The sequence below is a fragment of the Mirounga leonina genome, unplaced genomic scaffold (assembly GCF_011800145.1).
Source record: "Mirounga leonina isolate KUSES-001 unplaced genomic scaffold, KU_Mleo_1.0 Mir_118, whole genome shotgun sequence".
Taxonomy (NCBI): domain Eukaryota; kingdom Metazoa; phylum Chordata; class Mammalia; order Carnivora; family Phocidae; genus Mirounga; species Mirounga leonina.
In genome coordinates this window covers 2,156,278-2,162,277 of record NW_023270277.1, presented here as the reverse complement: position 1 = coordinate 2,162,277, position 6,000 = coordinate 2,156,278, and positions in this window count along the sequence as shown.

The following is a 6,000-nucleotide window of genomic DNA, read 5'->3' as shown; positions in this document are numbered from 1 at the left end:
TTCAGGACAAAACTAGAGGGAGTTTAAGCAGCGATTGGTGTGGCCGGCGAGCCGTAAGCAGCCGCACGCGCTCGGGCCTGGCTCTGAGTGCGGTTCTGCTGTGGACACAAGCTTCTTTCACCGCCAGGCCTAGCTCTGCCGGCGTTGGGTGAAGACCAAAGTCACACGACTCACAGAGTGGCGTGGAGGGGCAGGAGCGGGGAGCGGAGCGCCGGGGGGAGAGCAGGGCCCAGCCCGGCAGCTCACGGGCCATGGGCTCTGGAAACACCACCGGCGTCAGGCCGGCCCCACGCACACCCTGCAGTCCACAGACGCCGCTGGGCCCGGTCCTTGCCTCTCAACACTGTCAGAGGCTCATTGCACTCCGAGTCTCTCCACTACCTGTTCTTTCGGCAAGGACAGCTTTAAAATAGGAAGTTATGTATAAACAGCACCCAACCTCACCCAGGAACCCCAAGTTCAGTGTTTAAGACTGGATTTCTTGCTCCGCACAAGCCAGCCAAGGTCCCATGGTGCTCGCGTGCCAGCCAGGACAGAGTTCATAAGGGCCTCACGTAGCAATACAGAACTTTCCAGAGATTGGCCATGCCTCTGTGATGTCACAAGGGCTGTGGGGAGAGGGGGCGCGACGATGGTGGAGCGGCCCCTCCCTGGAGAATCCAAGGGAGTCTCTGCAACAGCCTTGCTGGGGGCCCACAGCCGGGCCTGGTCTTTCCCACAAAAGCCACCCCCACCATCCCCACTAGCCTGAGCCTGAAATCCCCACCTCACCTCCAGCCGTCCCACCCAGTCTCGTGTCCAGGAGCCTCCGGGAAATGCATTTATTCTGCACACCCAGTAATGGTTCTAGAGAAGACAGCCTCTGGGGAAAGAACCCTCAGCCCCGGGAAGATGCAGATGCACCCCGAGTTTTCACATGATTTAAAGGACTCCGTGGACCTTGATGAGAGGGGCTACTCCTCGTGGCGTGCAGCAGGCGCAGGTCCTGCCTCGGAGCCCACGGTCCGGAGAAAGAGCTCTCAGGGGGGTGGGAACAGCGCAGCAGCCCCAGCATGCGTGGTGTTTAGCTGATGGCACTGTCACCCCCCCCCCAGAGCGGTCGTGTCCTGGTCCACAGATGGAGAAACTGAGGCTCAGGAGGTAGAGATCTACCCAAGGTCCTTGAGTCATGAGCAGCTGAATGGGAGCAGGAGCTCGGCGCGTCCAGGTGGCCCCGAGCACGTGGCCTGGGAGGCCTGGAGGGTGGGTAGTGTGGGGTGACAGTCTGTCATTGTCCTTGGTCTCTTCACCAGCCTTGGCCTGCCCCTCTCCCCTCCTGCACCCCAGCTCTCCCTGATTAAACCAAACCGGATGGGAAGCAGGCCACCTCCAGGGACCTCCCCGGCCTCTGGCTGGCTCCACGTCCTCAGGTCTGTGCTGACACGTCCGTCCAGCCTTCCAGAGGGATTCTTAAGAACACAAGCCACATCTGTGCCTCTGTACATAACAGGTGGTGCCTTATTAAATTAACAGAAGTGACCCTGTGACCCTGTCCTGATGTTCCCTTCACCCATGACCCAAGTCTAGGCCCCGGCATGGAGAACAGCCGAGAGGGATGCTCAGGGGCTAGCGAAGGCTGCCTGAGCCACCTGTCCGCACCTGGAGCCCAGCTCCCCAAGTGTGATGTGCATCCGAGCCCCGGAGAGCCTGCTAACGTGCGGGTCCTGACTGCAGATCTGAGAGGCGCCAGGAGTCTGGACCTCTACACGCAGCAAGGTGATGCCGAGCGGCAGGTCTGGGACCACACCTGGAGAACAAGGTTCTGCAAGCCACACTGTCCAGCCACTAGCTACTTAAAATCGTATCTAAAGTTTAAGTTAAGGGATGCCTGGGTGGCCCAGTCAGTAAAGTATCTGCCTTCAGCTCAGGTCATGATCTCGAAGTCCTGGGTTCGAGCCCCATGTCAGACTCCCTGCTCAGCGAAGGAGTCTGCTTCTCTCTCTCCCCCTCTGCTGATCCCCCTGCTTGTGCTCTCTCTTGCACTCTCTCTTTCTTTCTCCCTCAAATAAATAAAAAAAATAATAATAAATGAAAATAAAATTTAAATTAATGTAATAAAAGTTAAATGAAATTTAAAATTTACGTCCTCTGTCTCATTGAATTTCACGTGCTCGATGCCACATGCTGGGCGTGGACACAGAGCCCTTCCACCATTGTGCACGTGCTTCTAGGTGCTCTGGGGAGGGAGGAGGAAAACCAGAGCAAGCAGAGTGGTGGTCCCGGAGCCCCGAGCCACAGAGGAGCCTGTCGGGGCCGTGGGAGGGGCGACAGCAGACCCTTTACCCGGAGGCTGGAGTTGAGAGCCAGCCACGGACACCTTGACTGCAGCCCCAGAAGAGCCCGGGGCCAGAACCCCCCAGCTAGCTCAGCTGCCCTCCCCGTTCCTGAGCCCCAGAAGCTTTGCAGGAGAACATCTGAGCTGCTGAATTGTAGGGTCGTTTGTTACACAGCAGTGGATGGCCAATCCCGGCGAGGGAGCCTGCTGGGGAATGACGAGGGCGAGAAAGGTTGGGGATGAGGGTGGCCCAGAGACAGCGAGACTGGAGACACGGGCTCGCCCCGCATCGGGGTGCTGCCTCCGTGCGGTCGGTGTCAGTGGATGAAAGCAGGTGCGCGGGCCCTCGGGGTCACCGGGGCTGGGCTCAGCGCCCCCAGCATGGCCTGACGGCCTTGCCAGGACAGCATCGCCAGGAGCAGCCTGTTGCACGTGAGCCCCGCGGTGATGCTAGAAACTTCTGCCTTTGCGACCCACCTTGTGCCCCAACCTCCTCCCAGGCCCCGAGGAGATTTTTGAGCGGCGGGCCCCACCCCCGCTCGCAGGGCCTGCTGCACCTTCAGGGACAGAGATAAAGGAACAGACACAGCCTGCAGCTTGGTGGTCCCCTCGGGGGCTCCTTCCTCCTGTTTACACGTGCCAAACCCCATGCTGGCCACCTGCAACGTCCTTCCTGATCCCACCGTCCTGGCAGGATGGACCTCTATACTCATTTTCGGCCATATCTGCCCTTTTTCCTGTGGGTGGCAGATTGCAAACGTGGCCACAATCCTCCACATCCCTGTGCTCCTCACACCACGCGTGGCCCTTGAATCTGGACTCACTTTAGCACTTACTTAGCCGTAGAAGGGGCAGAGCCACGTTGTCCTGCTCAACGCGTAGGCCTCGGGAGCCATTGTGTGCCCACTCTTCCTTTCTGGAACTGCCACCTTGCGAACACACTCGGGCCGGTCACTTGAAGATGAGAATCACAGCCTGACAGCCGAGGCACCCCAGACCAGCCACCCCAGCCCCTCCAGCAGGTGCCGGGAGACACGTGAGCCCAGCCGTGACCAGAAGAACCGTCCACCTGGTCCCAGCCCAAGTTGCTGACCCCTAGAATCACGGTTAATGGGTACACAGCAAAAACTAACCGATACGGTACGTTTGGTATATGCTCATCCTTGGAAAGCCGTATTCCTCCCACCAGAGACACTGAAAACTGTGTGCTTTCCCAGCCTCCCTCATAGCTCGGGCACAGACACACACCACCACCATGTGTGGTAGTTCTATGAAATGGTGCTTCTGGATTTGTGCAGTGCACAACCTGTGCAGATGCACAAAATGGCCCCAGAACACTAGGTACCCAAACAGAGCCGCCCCTCTAGACTCTGGAGGCGAGCCAGTGAGGAACCAACCCAGTGACTACAGCCAACTTGTATGGCAAGAGCCGCGGCAGGTGCCAGGCACAGAGGGACCCAGCGGGCCCATCTGCAGCATGATTTATGGGTTCTGTTCCCTTCCACATGGCCCCCCATGGCTCTCCAGTCTTTCCAAAATTCCCGTGAACTCCCAAAAACCTTTCAACAAATCCCCTTTCTGCTTAAATTAGCCAGACTCGGATTTTCTTGCTTATGGCTAAGAAACACCTCCCACCCCTGGTTCGGATCTGCTGGATTAAAGTGCCTGGTGACTGTCCCTCGATCCTCGCCTGCCACCCAGTCCCCCAAGGAAGCAAGGTGGGCACACTGCCCAAATAGTCCCCAGGGGTAGCCGGCTGGCATGGGCAGACAGCGAGAGCCTGCTCAAGTCTGAGTGAGGCAGAACAGGACACGATGCTGCCCTGGGGAGAAGAATGATGGGCCATCTCACAACACCCGTCAGGGGCCCGAGTCTGCCCCGCGGAAACACCCCCGTGTCTTCTTCCCTGTCCCCGGCCTGGACCGAGCTTTGTGCAGGGATGCTGGGACCAGAGATTAATCCCTTCCCCTTCCTAGAGCTTCTCTTCCTCTGACACTCAGAACCACCAGTCCTTCCCCTGACTGGCCTTTTGTTTATCCGCTCTAGATGGCCACCACCGCCCTGGGGACGCGCTCGGGCTGAGGAGGAGGAATCACATGGCTGAGGGTTTTCTGAAGGGCACGGCGCCCCTGGGTCTGGGGGCCAGAGCCCCTCCTTCTTTCCCTCCCTGCCTGCCTGCTGCCCTTTGTTCTGCAGCATCTCTCCCCCTCTGCCTCTAACTGCTCCCCCTCCTCTCCCCTCCCCCCAAACGCACACGCACACACACACACCATCCTAAAGAACTCCCCCCAGCATCTGTCGAGCCGACTCCCCACGTTCCTTGCTGCAGACACACGTCCTCCTCCCGCCGCTGGATGGCAGTGTGGACCCGCGGATCCGGCCCCCCCCACCCCGCCCCCCTAACAGCCGGCAGCCCCAGGCTGGGCTCCGCTCATCCGTCTCCGCCCACGCTCCACCGAGGGCTCTGAACAAAACAAGTGCACCAGCTCCTTGGTCACGCCTCAGTGCGGCACCTCATGAATCCCGGCTCTCTCCTCAACCAGGCCGCCTCCCCGCTGCGGATCAGACTCTGCCGTCTGCACAACAGGCCCCTTCTTGAGAAGTCGGGAATTAAATTAGGGGCAATGGTCGGCCTTTGTGCCCAATGGTCGATATCCTATCAGATTGGCTTTGAAAGGATTCTAGTCCTGGAGAAGAGCGTGAGCAAAAGGCCAGTGTGTCTCCTCAGAGGACAGCTGAGTGCAGGAGGCGACAGGAGGGGCTGGGCCGGCCGAGCTCCCCACAACGTCTCCAGACTTGGAGGCCACATGAGAGCACGGAGGTGTTGCCCTCCACCCCCTCGCCTCCAAGTGAGGGAAGGGAGACCCCGAGGGGGCCAGGGCTCCCCCAGGACTGCACACGAGCCAGAAGAGCCCAGGGGGAGGCAGGTGCATGCCTGTCCCACCTCAGACTGAAAGAGCAGGGGCTCTGTGCGGGGCGCTGGGAAGACGTCGCCGGGGCAGAGGCGATGGCCGTGAGGCTGTGCACCCTCGGCTCCAGGCCCCTCCTGCCGGGCGCTGCCCAGCCACAGCCACAGGCCCCCACAGACCAGATCGGCCCCTGGGTGCAAGGGAGGCATCTGTGTGGTGAGGGGCGGACCCCCGGGCGGTGCTTGGGGAGTGCCAGGCCGCCCCACATCTTCCTGCCCCCCGTGGGCGGCAGTGGGGGCTCCGGCAGGGCATCCGCAGGGCACGTGAAGAGGACCAGGGAACACCTGTGTGTGCAGCATGGGGTTCCAGGGTAGGACCCTCGAGCTCAAGGAACCCAAGCCCTCTGGAGTGGGCGGGAAGTGTGCCGCCTCTCCCCCTGGAGGGGGTCATCACCTTCCCCTGCCAGACGGTGACTGCGCCTGCCCATGGTCTCGGAGGCTCTAAGCAGACCTGCCCTTTTGTCCAGAGGGGCGACCTGGGGAGAGACACTATTGTCGTCCACGGCAGTCAGCTGCACCACATCCTTAAAAACATGGTCCGGAACCTGGGGCAGCCAGGGCCTCACTCACAAGACATGAGCCACATGAGCAGCCCTTGAAGAACTGCCCCCAACAGTCCCTTCCTGCCCCCACGACCCCAGCTGGAAGGCTCTTGCACGTGCCTATGCGCTGTATTCCTTGAACAAGAAGAAGCTTGGTGTTTACTGGGGAATCTGAT